This window comes from Bufo bufo, chromosome 3 (genome assembly GCF_905171765.1).
Source record: "Bufo bufo chromosome 3, aBufBuf1.1, whole genome shotgun sequence".
In the NCBI taxonomy this organism is placed as follows: Eukaryota; Metazoa; Chordata; class Amphibia; order Anura; family Bufonidae; genus Bufo; species Bufo bufo.
Genome location: NC_053391.1, coordinates 694,593,487 through 694,609,254, shown reverse-complemented (window position 1 = coordinate 694,609,254; position 15,768 = coordinate 694,593,487). Strand labels below are relative to the sequence as shown.

At 47.6% G+C, this 15,768-nt stretch overlaps 2 protein-coding genes across 2 annotated transcripts in view; one reads left to right on the top strand and one right to left on the bottom strand.

Annotated features, from left to right (window-relative positions):
- Positions 1 to 14,241, bottom strand: part of LOC120996586 (DNA repair protein XRCC1) — a 40,907-nt gene extending 26,666 nt beyond the window's left edge. The window contains exon 1 of the mRNA XM_040426614.1: positions 14,199 to 14,241. The gene's annotated coding sequence lies outside the window, so the exon portion shown is untranslated. The remainder of the gene's footprint in view (positions 1 to 14,198) is intronic.
- Positions 1 to 15,768, top strand: part of LOC120996590 (transmembrane O-methyltransferase homolog) — a 372,830-nt gene that overhangs the window by 129,401 nt on the left and 227,661 nt on the right. The window lies entirely within an intron of this gene.

The following is a 15,768-nucleotide window of genomic DNA, read 5'->3' as shown; positions in this document are numbered from 1 at the left end:
CCCTCCGCTGATAAGGCCTCATGCACACAACCGTTCCGTTTTTTGCGGTCCGAAAACGGAGGCGGACCTTCTTATGGAATGGACCGGGCAGCCCATTGTCGAAATGCCTATTCTTGTCTGCAAAACGGACAAGAATAGGACATGTTCTATTTTTTTGGCGGAGCAACGGATGCGGACAGCACACAGAGCGCTGTCCGCATCTTTTGCGGCCCCATTGAAGTGAATGGGTCTGCATCCGAGCCGCAAAAACGGCGGCTCGGATGCCGACCCAAGCAACGGCCGTGTGCATGAGGCCTAAGGAAAAGTTTTCAGCCGTGGGATGGAAAATGTTTCCATTCAGTCAGAGCAAGCAGAGATCTTAAACGGTGAAGGACAGATGCCTCATTTTGTGGCAAAGTGGGTCCAAATGGAGGCATAAATGCTCACTTAGGGCTCTTGCACATGTGCCCCCATGCCTGTATTCCAGGGGTCCGCAATCCTCAAGATACGGATTGGGAGCACTACAAAGCGCTTCTGTGGGATTTTGGTCTGCAAAAATAATAAAACACGTCATATTTCAAGGCAGTGGGTCCACATCCACTAGCTGCCTGCACATGGACGTCGCCCAGGGCGCGCACACACTCGTATGCATCAGCCCTCATGAAGGGAACACCCACGTGACGGATGTTCCGGAATCCATCACCACACGTGCGGTAGAGAGGCGGGACTCTCCGTTTTCTGCTGATCCGCACACAGACTATGGCCGGCCACCGCCTTGTGATCTACTCGGGGCCTTCAGAGATCTAGCAGGAGCTCCTGATCATCTGGTTACCTACCGCGGATGTTGTCGCAAAGCGACCTTCTGATGTGAGGCGGTGTCCTAATTTTTCTGAAATTGAGTGAGCCGGCTCGGGAGGTCACGACACAGAGACGCGTGCGAAAGTGCGTTTCTCATAATGGCCTCTTTTATGGCAATGAGCAATGCACGTATTTCTACACAGACGGACACCATGGAATCCGTCCTATTGTACACAAGCTTCCAGTTTCTATGTTCGGGGCCCATTGTGGAATTTGTCCTCCTGCCTCCCAAGGCTAAATCCCCCTCTTGTGTAAGCGCAGGTTAAACATAGAATAAGTATCCAAAATGGAGGCCTTATAGTTTTCCCCCCTTTTGTGAATAGTTCCAGGTATTGCTCGGGAGCTACATTGACAGCTGCTGATCGCACATCCTGGACTTGCCACCTCTTCACCCGATTCCCTTCTGAGCGTCCTGCAAATGACATCTGGGAGATCTCGCTTGATGGAATATCCAGTTTAACTCTGCGAATAATGACCATACGGTCTGTGGGCTCGGTAGATAAATGCTCCGACTCCGCGGCTCTGCTGTGGACCATACTGGTTTGGCTGGACCCAGCATGCCTGAACAGCCTACAGCAGGGCATTGTGGGAGTTGTAGTTCTACAACAGCTGGAGGGCCGCAGGTTGAGGATGCCTGATCTAAGTAATCTGTGGCTTCCACTAATTGTCCCACGTCTGCATCACCATAGGATAGAAGAATAGTGTACTGAGAAGTCTATCCCCCCCCATCGATACTACATGTGGCCTCCCGCTTGGTCTGGGGTGATTCTCAGCTGCCCTCTCGTATAGAGTATGCTTGGGGACCTCATTAACTCCTTATGGACGCTGGGATTTTCCATTTTTGCGTTTTCGATTTTTCCCTCCCCGCCTTCAGTGATGGCCAGTTCGCAGTGTTCGCCAGTGATCTGCCGTATTAACTGACAAGTCCGGCGAGGCACAGGTAAGTCCTTACCTGTGCCCGGGCCGGTCTGAAATGAAATGCGGTCTCCGGGAGCAGGCAGTTCAGAGAACTGGCCATCACTCCCCGCCTTCCCATAGTCCTAACTTTTTTATTTTTCGGTTCACATAGCCTTATGAAGGCTTATTTTTTTGCGAAACAAGATGTACTTTCTAATAGCACCATTTACGGTTGCATACCATGTAGTAGGAAGCGGGGAAAATGTACCAAATTGGCCTGTTATCTTCATTCTCCAGGTCTGTACGGTTCCAACGATACCACACTTGTATCATTTTTCTTGCGTTTTAATACAGAAAAATTTTTTTTAAAACCTTTTGAGGAAAACAGATTTTTTTCATAACCATATTCTGACCCCTATAACTATGTGTACGGGGCTGTGTGAGGGCTTATTTTTTGCGGGACAATCTGTTCTTTTCAGTGATACCAATTTTAAGTGTGTGCGACTTTTTGACCACTTTTTGTTAAAAAATTATTGGATAGTTTAAGTGACAAAAAATGGCAAATTGGCAGTTTTTTGTTTTTTTTTCCCGCTACGCCATTTGCCGTATGCCATTAATATAGTTATATTTTGCTAGTATAGGCGTTTTCACATGCGGCGATGCCCATGATGTTTATATTTTTTATTGGTTAAGTATTTTTATTTTAAGGAAAGGGGGGGGATTTGAACAGTTTTTTTTTTTTTTTATATATATATATTTGTAGACTTTTTAATTTTTTTTCGGTTAGTTTTTTTTAAAACTTTTTTTTAAGTCACCTTGGGTGACAATAACTGGCAATCATTAGGGGAGCGCTGTTACCGGACCAGAAGCGCGCGACTTCCGGTCTGCGCAGATGCCGTGGTCACTTCTGAAAGGTAAGATGTATGCGATCAGCGGGTCTCTATTTAAAATAGCAGAGACCTCGTGGCTTAGGCGCCTGCTGCATGAGCGAGCGGGCACCATGTTTAGGGACCGGACCCATGACTTACAGCTCTGTCATGGGTCCTTAAAGCGTTAATGTCTACTTTATCATGTGGCAAGATGAAGGTAGCAGGTGTCAGCCGGACCAGGGTGTATGTTCCAGAGGCCCCAGGAGGGATCCACTTGTAGGCTGCGACTCCACAGGTAAAAAAAGAGGTCATCGGGCAAAGTGTAATTATAAGTAAAATGATATAGTAGTAGTGTATAGGCTGCAGCAGTGATGGCTATGCTCTGATTATAAGCGCATCGCTCCTCTTGTCCTCTACTGTCATCTCCCATACTACTGACAGGAGTAATGTAAACCTGGTTCTGTTATGGACCCGTTACTGTAACCCCTGCAGTCACCTTCAGAACTGGTTGTGGAGGGTTCTGACTAGCCCCTGCATACTGCCCCGGTCTGTGCCGATCCCTTCTAAAGTCCAAATGAGACCTGGACATGGAACCCTAATTCTCCCAAATTAAGTCGTGGCACCTTTCTCCGAGTCCACTTCTGTCCATTACAATCACACACCCGCACTGTTCCATCCTTCTGAGCAGTGACATTTGCTTGCCACCAAGGGGCCTCTACCAACTCAACTATAGGAAGGGCCACTGCTGTGGAGTTTTTATATTTTTGGTCATCCTGTCCCTCTCTCCTCTTGGAGACAAACTGCCAGCAAGACATATGGGCGAGTTCATAAAAAGTCAGAGGAATTGCAAGAAAAGGCATAGTCCTTGAGCTCACAGGGCTGTGGGTACAAATCCAGAAATTCCTAAGATTATTATCTTTTAAGTCTCTGCAATATTTGGTGATGTTTAGGAAACTTATTGTCCCGGTGTCCTCCTTCAGCATCTCATTGAGAGTCCTTATTCTTTGCACCAAGATCAATAGCCACCCAAGAGGAATGAGAGGCATCATCTCTTCCAGTCTCAACACTCATAACCTTCTTGCAATGGCTGGCATGGACCCAATTTGTCTTTCCTTGTAATTTCACCAAACTAGTAGTTGTCAAAAGGACTTGGAAGGGTCCGTCAAACCGGGGATCAAGGCTTTTCCTGGCGTGTCTCCTCAGGACCACCCAGTCTCCTGGTTCCAAAGAGTGGCTCCGTGCAAGACTGTTGGGATCTGGAACAGATGCAGACACCTGTTTATGTACCTTATTTAATTGTGCCTGTAGGGCCTGCACATACTCTGACAACGAGCTGTGTCTCATAACCAATACTTGTGGAAAATACAGGCCAGTACGAGGGGAAGACCCAAAGAAGATTTCATAAGGAGACAAACCAGTTTTTCTACTTGGAGTGTACCTGATTGAGAACAAGGCTGCATGCAAGCAGTCAACCCAATTCTTCCCTCACTCTTCCATGGCTTTTTGAATCTTCAATTTAAGTGTGCCATTCAGTCTTTCGACTTTTCCTGACCTTTGTGGGTGGTATGGCGCATGGAAGGCTTGTTGGATGCCTAAGGCCTCTGTCACTGCTTTCCTGATTTCCCCTGTGAAGTGTGTCCCCCGGTCACTTTCTATTACTTCTGGAACCCCATACCTGCACACTACTCCCTTGAGCAGTTTCTGAGCGGTGGCTTTTGCAGTAGCACGTGTCACTCGGTATGCTTCAGGCCATCCAGAAAAGAGGTCAACACACACAAACACATACTCATATACTCCGACCTTGGGCAGTTGCATATAATAAATCTGCAGTCTCTGAACGGGGTGAAGTGGTTTGGGAGTGTGTTTAAGGGGGACTTTGACTGTTCTTCCAGTGTTGTGCCTGGCACACACCATACATGCCTGGATAAAGCTGGCAGCTAAAACCAGGGCCTATCCAATGCTCACCTACTACAGAGCACATTGCTGTCTTTGACAAGTGAGTCTTTCCTTGTGCCATCATAGGAAAAAGGGCCCGAGGCAGACATATTCGGTCTCCCAGCTGCCACCTACCATCCTCCCCTTTTTCGGCCCACTCCCTCTTTTCATGGCCGGTTGCCTGTTTCTGGTGTTATCAGGACTGGGGTTGTTATGGCGGCAAGGAGTTGTGTCTGGCCCATAATCCTAGGCAGCTCGTTTAGCAGCTTCATCTGCCTTTTACAATGTCTGTATCTGCCCTTGTATGGCTCCACAGGTAGGAGGAGGCCGTCCATGAGTTCTCTGGCTTCTTCTGCATTTTTGATCGGTTTACCATTCAACGTCAGGAAAGCCCTGGCTTTCCATATAGGACCACAACTCAGGGTTCTGACAATATACAGATATTAATCAGCAGAGACTGTGGACTGAACCTGAAGAGCTTACAATCCAGGGTCTTCTGTCCACAGTGACCCAAGTCGCCCATGTGCCACGTCTCACAGCGTCCTCCAGGGTCACATACTTTATAGTCATAGGACTTGTGGTTAGAAGGGGGCACATATTTACTGCCATCAGCACAGTGAGTCACCGGACCTCGTACACACTGAGCGCGGAGTCTGTAAAGGAGAAGCTCCTCAATGTATCTGGTGTCATGAGTGGGGATGATGAGAGGGGTGGTTCCTGAATCTTTACCATGGGTCCATGATTCCAGTCATGGTCTCCGTTGTGATCTTTTCCTTCTGCTTTTCCAGTGTCTTTCCTAATGGCTGTCCCTTCTTTGTAAGTCCAGTGATTGGTTCCCTGATGCAGGCCGTCCATGAAATAATTGTCAACTGAACCCAGCGCTTTCATGTGGGCTTCATCTTCTCTATGGGGCAGTTGGATTTCAACATGCCTCATCCTTTTATTCTTGGGGAGATGAGCCATTGCCTGAAGTGTCCGTAGAAGATAGGAATCTGGAGGGGACAGGTGGCTGGAGAGGAACAGAGGAAGCTGGAGGAAGCAGTTATCTGGAGAGGAGAGAGAGAGAAATCTGGAGAGGACAGAGGATTCTGGAGGGGACAGGTGTCTGGAGAGGAGTGAGATAAATCTGGAGAGGACAGGATTCTGGAGGGGACAAGTGTGTCTGGAGAGGAGCAAAGGAATCTGGAGGGGACAGGTGTCTGTAGAGCACAGAGGAATCTGGAGGGGACAGGTGTCTGGAGAGGAGCGAGAGAAATCTGGAGAGGACAGAGGATTCTGGAGGGGACAAGTGTGTCTGGAGAGGAGCAGAGGAATCTGGAGGGGACAGGTGTCTGGAGAGGAGCGAGAGAAATCTGGAGAGGAACAGAGGAAGCTGGAGGAAGCAGTTATCTGGGGAGGAGAGAGAGAAACCTGGAGAGGACAGAGGATTCTGGAGGGGACAGGTGTCGAGAGGAGTGAGATAAATCTGGAGAGGACAGAGGATTCTGGAGGGGACAAGTGTGTCTGGAGAGGAGCAGAGGATTATGGAGGGGACAGGTGTCTGGAGAGGAGCGAGAGAAATCTGTAAAGCACAGAGGAATGTGGAGGGGACAGGTGTCTGGAGAGGACAGGTGTCTGTACAGCACAGTTGAATCTGGAGGGGACAAGTGTGTCTGGAGAGGAGCAGAGGATTCTGGAGGGGACAGATGTCTGTAGAGCACAGTTGAATCTGGAGGGGACAAGTGTGTCTGGAGAGGAGCAGAGGATTCTGGAGGGGAAGAGGAGTATGAAAGGAGACAGAAAAGTCTGGAGAAGACAGGAAGCTGGAGGGGACAGAGGAATCTGGAACGGAAGAGGAGTATGAAGAGAGACAGAAAAGTCTGGTGGGAGCAGTTGTCTGGAGAGGAAAGAGGATTCTGGGGTGGACAGAGAGAAATCTAGAGGGGACAAGTCTGTACAGAGGAATCTAGATGGTACCGGTGCCTGGAGAGGACAGAGGAATCTAGAAGGGACAGATTTGTCTGGAGGGACAGAGAAGTATGGAGAGAGACAGAAAAGTCTAAAGGGGACAAAGGAATCAGTAGGGGCAGAGGGGTGTGAAGAGGACAACAATCTAGAGGAGATTGAGGTGTTTGTGAGGGACAGAAAAGTGAGCAAAAGACAATGGAGGGGGACAGCGGGGTCTAGATGGTAGGAAATGCTTTGTCTAAAGCCACCACTAGAGGGAGCTCATTACATACAGACATATGCAGCTTTCATTGAACTCAATGCTAACATTATAAATCTATGTGAGGAGCTCCCTCTAGAGGCGGCTGCAGGCAGAAAGAATGTTATATAATTGTGCTTATACTTCTGCCCAGCGGCATCTTTCCTGCTCTTTAGTGGGGCCCCTCAGTTTCAGGGCCACATAGCTGCTGTTGAGGCTACATTTATATCCATGACTCTTCCACAAGAATCTCCCGGTTCTGGAGATAAGTCATGGGTGCTCTCAGTATCATCTGTAGAAATATGGGGAAATGCCCATTACACAGTAACCCCTGTACTCTCATCCGTATAGAATATGTTTCTACAACAACCCTCATCATCACTCCGCATGGAGAAGCCACCAAGGATAAGTCTGTTTCTGTGAGTTGTATGAGGTCTGGTCAGCGCTGGGTGGGTTGTCACAATGTGTCATTTTGCCCGCAGTTCATGGTTCTTCGTAATCATTAGTCATGTGTTCTGCGTGATATTATAACCTATGACATCATCATTCCTACCCATGATGCCCCACTGCAGATTATCGGGCTCCTTTCTGCTGACACAGACCTGACATTTTGGACAAGTTTTTTCGTCTTTTTAATGTCCTCGTCCTTTATAAATAAAGCTGATTTGTATGACGCAGACGTCTGTAACTTCCTATTCCTCACCATTCTTATGATCTCTGCTTCCTGTCAGTGACTTGGAACATTCTTGTTCATATCCTCATGCTGAGAACCCATCCTGAACTAATACTTCTCACAGCTGAGGGTTTGCTACAATGTATCCAGTATAGACGATACTCTCCAGATTGATACATTGTACCCAATCAGATTGTCATGGAATAATCCCAAAGAACTGAAATACGGATTGTGTCGCAGAGCGGTTCATGGCGCAGAGATTTGGCCTCAGTTTTCATGGGCAGCGTTAAGAGCAGTCACTACATACAGTGTCAGCAATACATATAATATATTACTATATACTATTAATATATTCCACACAAAAAATTCTACCATACCCATCCTAAATAATAATAATAATACTGCAATACCGTGAAAAAAAATGTATACGATCATTATTTTTATAATATTCATGCCCTAAAAAAGGGGGAACAAAACATTTTTTGTAACGTCTATGATCATTTTTCCGTAGCGTTGCGCCTGGAATAGTGGGACTTTTTTTTCCCAAAATTCTGGGTGGTCCCTTGTGTGTCAGGATTAGGGTAAGGGTTGTCTTGGTGGTCGGCGGCGGGGCTGGATTCTTGTGGAAGGCCATACTTTCCCCACGTCTGGGAGTCACATGACCTAGACCTCAAGTGAGCCCACACGTGCTAAGCGTTAACGTCAATTGTCCCGTATGAATCGAACTATGGAAGCCGATGAGGCTCAAAAATAACCACAGTTTTAAATGTAGTAATTCCATTTGGCCACATCAGGCCCTCAACGGGACACTTGACGTTATTCCCTTTCGGTTAGTGAAGGCCCCAGAGAGTGTGGACAGGGGACATGTTTTTCTCGTGGGACAACCAATAGTCTATACATCCAATAGATTTCCCTAGATCAGATCTCTTCGGTACTGTGGGTGCGACCCGATGTATTGGGGTCAGTGTCTACATTCTGAACTGAGGGTCATTGAGTTTTCATAAAACTTTTTGATATTTGATAGAGACATATCAAAGGTTTTGGTTGGTGGGAATTGGGTCTGAGCTCAGAGACCCCCACGGATTCCATAGTGCACTCTCTCTCCTTGCTGCGGGAGAAGGAAGCGAGTCGGGCCTATAGACTTTCTGTTGAGTCCATATCCTGCAGCCAGGAGATAGACCGCGCTATGCAAGCGATCAGTGGTGGTCTCGGCGCTCGGACCCCCACCAATCGCAACCTTTGATATATCTCTATGACATATCAAAAGTTTGATGAACACTCATTGACCCATATTATAGGTAAGTTTACACTCGCTCAATTACTCTCCTACTTCAGGTGGAACTGAGCAGACGGCTACACCTCCCCCTGTCTTCAGTAGATGGCCCCCGTTCCCAGACTCTTCCCAGAACCCCCTTCGGACTATTACCTAAGCCAAAAGATCTCATGGCTTTGAGCACCCCATTGTGAAACCCCAGAACTATTTTGCAGAAGCTTATGCCTTGTAGATGAGATGATGGCCTGAATGCGCTCGATATCCGAGGTTACACCATGGCTTGTCTGTTTCGACATGTTATCGACTGCCTGAGCTCCTCATCTCACTATTAAGCTTCAATTTTGGAGAATGCAGCACTATGGGTTACTCCATACTAGGTACACAAAATTGCCCATGGGCTTTAAGCATCTCATTGTGTTGAGGGACGCCATGGTCTCCTGGAAAGAGTTGGGCAAACATCTTAAACTGCCCTTTTTGAGGTCCAAGCATCCGTCCTTTATGGAGACGTCCTACCGGGGATGTCTGGGAGGACAAGGAGATAAATACTCTATTACAGCTTATATGTCCGGATAAAGGGCATTGCGATCTTTTCGGGAAATCTCACACAGTTTTGGTACCTCCATCAAACAGTTCCTACACGTCCAGCACAAGAAGCGAAGACTAACCCATCTGATGATTTGGTGGGTGCGAGAGACTCTCAACGTCGTTTTTAGAGCCTTTCACAATAGTTTTCATCTATTAGCCCAAAATATATTTTTGGGAACGGCTATTTTAAGACCAGGAGAGACCACTGGAGGGATGGGAGGAGGTCAGGAAGAGTATAATTTGTGAGAGATGGAGGGAAGCACATATTAAACCGCTGCACAGGGCAATATATGGTTTCAACATTCCTCTATCTGACTAATCTGGATAGACTCATGTCTTGTCTAAAATGTAGTAACGCTTTAACTGACTTTGGACCTGGGATTTGGCAGTGCCCCCTAAATAAACACTACTGGGATACAGCATGGGACAGTCTCCTCCCTTTGTCTAAGGATCCGCAGAGTTTTTGAGGTGATCCAAGGCTGAGGATGGTCTCCTTACTATCAAATGCAGAGCTCCGGGTGGCCTTCAGGCTTCTTCTCCACTGGCTGGTACTCTAGGGTCCCATCTATCTTGAAATCAGTTGATTATTTACTGAAGCTGTTGGGCTTGGAGAGGACTGAGGTTGAGCCGTGTAATGAGTCCCATTACAAAAAAGTATTTAATAGATGGGAAATGTTTATTCTTCACTATTGGTCCAGGTCAGAGACGAACCAATTAATGGAGATGTACCAACTTCACATCATGGGGCCTTTGGTGATACAGTGAGGGTGGAGAGACTTGATGGAAGGAGTGCCTAGGGTCTTCAGCACTTATTAGTGGGGGCAGTGGTGGGAGTGTTTTGGCCATTGTGGGAAGGCAGCAGATATGAGTTGTGGAAATGACTACAACGTTCTGGTGATTGCACAGGTAGGCGACCTTCACATCTGCAGTAGCAGTGTTTCGGTAGGCAAGCAAAGGATACAAACCCAAGCATGCAGTGGCTTGTGTCTGGTGGGTTTTCCACCTGTCAGCTGGAAGAGCAATAGAGCCGGAGCAATAGAGTACGGTTACACGGATGCCAAATTATGCAGTGGGTCAGGATATGTGTATAATAGTCTATTGTTTGTTCGTGACGTCAATTGCAACGTGCGCACTGTACAGTCACAGGGCCCTTTAAGGTGTTGTAACGCACGTTCCAGGTTAGGAATGCCAGAGTGGTGTAATGTCTCTGTATGGTAGTGGTAAAGGTTTCAACGGTGTCTCCTACCTGGGTACGGCTGGACTCCTGGATCCTGGCTCACTTGCAATAAAATGAGTGTGGTGCTAGTAGGAGTAATTGAAGATTTTGCAGCAGTAATTGAGATCCAGACCTTGGGTAAAGTTCAAACTTGTCTTTACTGGTAGTAGCCTTCATCCAAGCAAGGTACAGCATTAGTCTTTGGTCCCAGCAGGTATTGGCAATGTGTGGCAGGAATCTATCTTCTGCTCTATCATGTGCCTGGAGCTTGCAGGAAAAGGACGTTTGCTTGCTAGCTCTGTAATGTGGCAGAAATTTGGCTTCTGCGCTTACTATCTTCTGCTGTCTGAGGACTGACTTGCTGAGGAGGATTATGGCTTCTCCTGGGTCTCTGGACTTTGACTCACAGTTAGCTTCACAGGGTATGCTTCTTCCTGGAACTGGAGTTGTCTGTAACTTTCTGCTTGCTTCTTCCAGCTGAGGCTGCAAGGCTCAGGCTGGGGATGATGATCAATGTCTCAGCTGAGACAAGATCCTGGCTTTGGATCCCTATATCTGGGAGCTCCTACACGCACAGCCTTCCCCTAGCAGGGGGGGCCGGGCTGCAGTGAAAGGGAGAACAGCACTGGATGCTCCGGGGCACACTCTATTACAGGGGACACCGGCCAGGTGGTGATCGAGGTGCCCTTGATGGTGATTGGGCTTCTGAGTGCTTGTGCGGCTGGGCCCCTGAATTAGGTAATGTCGTGACGCGAGCACCTTGGTGGGGCAATATGATGAGAGTAGTTGTAGTATGGAGATGGAAGAATGAGGCAGGGTTCAAATCCAACTTTACTGTAAACAGGGTCTTGACAGCAATTTACATCCAGATACAAACAGTCTCTAACAGGCTTTATGTGTGGTCCTGTATCAGGCTAAAGTCTTGTTAGAGTATGAAAGGTATCTTCTCACTGGTACTTAGCTCTTTGCCTTGTTCTAATCTCAGTAATGGTGGTTTAGGTCTTATCTTCTACACACAAGTGCTACAACAGATGGACTGTCTGTCCTTGAAGTAACGGTGAGGCTGCCGGAAGCTGATAAACCTTCACCTGGGTACAAAGGCGCCTAGAGCCCAGAATAATGGCTTTGTCCTTCCTTTGTCTTTTACATAGAAATGATAAAGTCCACTTGGCACCCCAGAAGAGTAGACGGTAGAAGAAGGTCTCACCTCTGCCTGTTTCTTGGCTTGACACTGAGATACACGTGGGCTCCTCTGAATGGGGAGCCCAAGAGAGAGCTGAGAGGAGGGAGTCATCTCCTTCCCCCTACTCCTCACTCCTGCTACTCGAACCAACAACCCACTAACTAGGCCTGAACTGTGGTATATATAGACTATGGTGCTATCCCCATCTAGTGGTGGAATAAGTGTAGTGCACCTGACAGCCTGGTAACAGGGATTTTACTGCTAAATTGCAGAAATATGCAAATAACATGAATATGGAACATGACAACGTTGCAGTGACCCATAGACACATCAAGTGGGACGCTGCATACATTCTCTAATCAGAGCGGATACTAAGCTGAGCAATAGTGCACCATAGTATAGAAAAAAGCTCAATACCAAACCGGGTACCAAAATATCAAAAAAGTATTGATACCTGGTGCAGCCTTACTGTGTATATGTACTGAGCTTGGTTCTGGGGCTGTATATACAGGGGCGTAGCTGAAGGCTCATGGGCCCTGGTGCAAGAGTTCAGCTTGGGCCCCCCTTCACTCAGCGCTGGTGCATCTCGCTTTTCCGCTGCCCAAGGCAAATATTGAAACTGCCCCCCCCCATGCCAAATTCTCAACCTTACCCCCTCCAACTGTTAAAGGGGTCATCCTCTTTTTACTACTGATGACCTATCCTCAGAATAGGGCATCAATATCAGATCGTCCGGGGTCCTCCGGCACCCCAGCCGATCAGCTGTTTGAAGAGAGGGCGGCGCTCATATAAGAGCTGCTTTCTCTGCTCTGTTCACCTGCTCGCCGTAGCATTTGCAGTGATGAGCAGGTAAACAGAGCGGAGAAGGCAGCGCTCGTACGGAAAAAAAAAGCGGACAACCCCTTTAAAGACATGGAAAACATTCCATACAGCGCTACAGAACATACAGGGTCATAGAGCGCCACATACAGGGAGTGCAGAATTATTAGGCAAATGAGTATTTTGACCACATCATCCTCTTTATGCATGTTGTCTTACTCCAAGCTGTATAGGCTCGAAAGCCTACTACCAATTAAGCATATTAGGTGATGTGCATCTCTGTAATGAGAAGGGGTGTGGTCTAATGACATCAACACCCTATATTAGGTGTGCATAATTATTAGGCAACTTCCTTTCCTTTGGCAAAATGGGTCAAAAGAAGGACTTGACAGGCTCAGAAAAGTCAAAAATAGTGAGATATCTTGCAGAGGGATGCAGCACTCTTAAAATTGCAAAGCTTCTGAAGCGTGATCATCGAACAATCAAGCGTTTCATTCAAAATAGTCAACAGGGTCGCAAGAAGCGTGTGGAAAAACCAAGGCGCAAAATAACTGCCCATGAACTGAGAAAAGTCAAGCGTGCAGCTGCCAAGATGCCACTTGCCACCAGTTTGGCCATATTTCAGAGCTGCAACATCACTGGAGTGCCCAAAAGCACAAGGTGTGCAATACTCAGAGACATGGCCAAGGTAAGAAAGGCTGAAAGACGACCACCACTGAACAAGACACACAAGCTGAAACGTCAAGACTGGGCCAAGAAATATCTCAAGACTGATTTTTCTAAGGTTTTATGGACTGATGAAATGAGAGTGATTCTTGATGGGCCAGATGGATGGGCCCGTGGCTGGATTGGTAAAGGGCAGAGAGCTCCAGTCCGACTCAGACACCAGCAAGGTGGAGGTGGAGTACTGGTTTGGGCTGGTATCATCAAAGATGAGCTTGTGGGGCCTTTTCGGGTTGAGGATGGAGTCAAGCTCAACTCCCAGTCCTACTGCCAGTTTCTGGAAGACACCTTCTTCAAGCAGTGGTACAGGAAGAAGTCTGCATCCTTCAAGAAAAACATGATTTTCATGCAGGACAATGCTCCATCACACGCGTCCAAGTACTCCACAGCGTGGCTGGCAAGAAAGGGTATAAAAGAAGAAAATCTAATGACATGGCCTCCTTGTTCACCTGATCTGAACCCCATTGAGAACCTGTGGTCCATCATCAAATGTGAGATTTACAAGGAGGGAAAACAGTACACCTCTCTGAACAGTGTCTGGGAGGCTGTGGTTGCTGCTGCACGCAATGTTGATGGTGAACAGATCAAAACATTGACAGAATCCATGGATGGCAGGCTTTTGAGTGTCCTTGCAAAGAAAGGTGGCTATATTGGTCACTGATTTGTTTTTGTTTTGTTTTTGAATGTCAGAAATGTATATTTGTGAATGTTGAGATGTTATATTGGTTTCACTGGTAAAAATAAATAATTGAAATGGGTATATATTTGTTTTTTGTTAAATTGCCTAATAATTATGCACAGTAATTGTCACCTGCACACACAGATATCCCCCTAAAATAGCTAAAACTAAAAACAAACTAAAAACTACTTCCAAAAATATTCAGCTTTGATATTAATGAGTTTTTTGGGTTCATTGAGAACATGGTTGTTGTTCAATAATAAAATTAATCCTCAAAAATACAACTTGCGTAATAATTCTGCACTCCCTGTATGTACCTCTTACATCCACTGACTTCTCTTCTCTGATGTATATATTCTCTTTCCTCTTCTTCTCCTCTCAGACCATGAGATCCCCCCATCTCAGACCAAACCCCCTTTAGACCTCTATATCAGACCCCATATAAGACCCCAGTTTTAAACCTCAGATCAGACCCCCATTAGACCTCCATGTAAGACCCCAACCCAATATCAGACCTCAGATAAGACCCCCATTAGACCTCCAGACCCCCATATCAAACCTCCAGACCCACATATCAGATCTCAAACCAAACCCCCATTAGACCTCCAGACCCCCATTAGACCTCCAGACCCCCAGACAGACCTCTCAAGACCCCCATTTCGACCTCCAGACCCCCCCAGTCAGACCTCCAGACCCCCATTAGACCACTCCAGACCCCCCAGTCATACCTCCAGATCTCCCCAGTAAGACCTCCTGACCCCCCCAGTCAGACCTCCAGACCCCCCATTCAGACCTCTAGACCCCCAGTCAGACCTCAAGACACCCAATTAGACCACTCCAGACACCCCAGTCAGACCTCCAGACCCCCCATTAGACCACTCCAGACCCTCAGTCCGACCTCCTGACCCCCCCCCCCAGTCAGACCTCCTGACCCCCCCCAGTAAGAACTCCTGACCCCCCAGTCAGACCTCCAGACCCTCCATTAGACCACTCTAGTTCCCCAGTCAGACCTCCTGACCCCCCCAGTCAGACCTCCTGACCCCCCCAGTCAGACCTCCTGACCCCACCCAGTCAGACCTCCTGACCCCCCATTCAGACCTCTAGACCCCCAGTCAGACCTCAAGACACCCAATTAGACCACTCCAGACCCCCAGTCAGACCTCCAAATCCTCCAGTCCGACCTCCTGACCCCCCCTTCCAGTCAGACCTCCTGACCCCCCCAGTCAGACCTCCTGACCCCCCCCAGTCAGACCTCCAGACCCCCCCAGTCAGACCTCCAGACCCCCCAGTCAGACCTCCAGACCCTCCATTAGACCACTCCAGTTCCCCAGTCAGACCTCCTGACCCCCCCCCCAGTCAGACTTACAGACCACTCCAGACCCCCATTGAATGCGATTTTGTTGCATAGTCTTTATTTTCATAAACAGCTTCACATGTATGAACACATCCCTGCTATCCCGCACAATTGAGGGAGGCGAGGGAGAACCACATTTAAACCAGGACACTTGGAGTTATACACGATTACGACTAAGAACGCAAAGTTCGAAACGCGTCAATTGTGCGGGATAGCAGGGATGTGTTCATACATGTGAAGCTGTTTTTGAAAATAAAGACTGCAACAAAATCGCATTAGAGTGCTGGAACCCTTCTTTTCGTTTCTCTATAATCAAAGGATTTACATGGTTCATTCCGTGCATGTGGATAAAGTGAGAGGTTGTGTCTGGCAAGGCAGGTATTTTCCTCCCAGCATGTGCGGCTGGGCTGGTTTCCAGCCAGGTGAGGTCAAATACCGGACCGGAGTTTTAGTGCCGGTCCGGGTTTTGGCAGCACCTGGCTGTCCTTAAATAGGCAGATGGGCTCAGCAGAGATATCTCTGTTTTTGGGATCTGAGGCT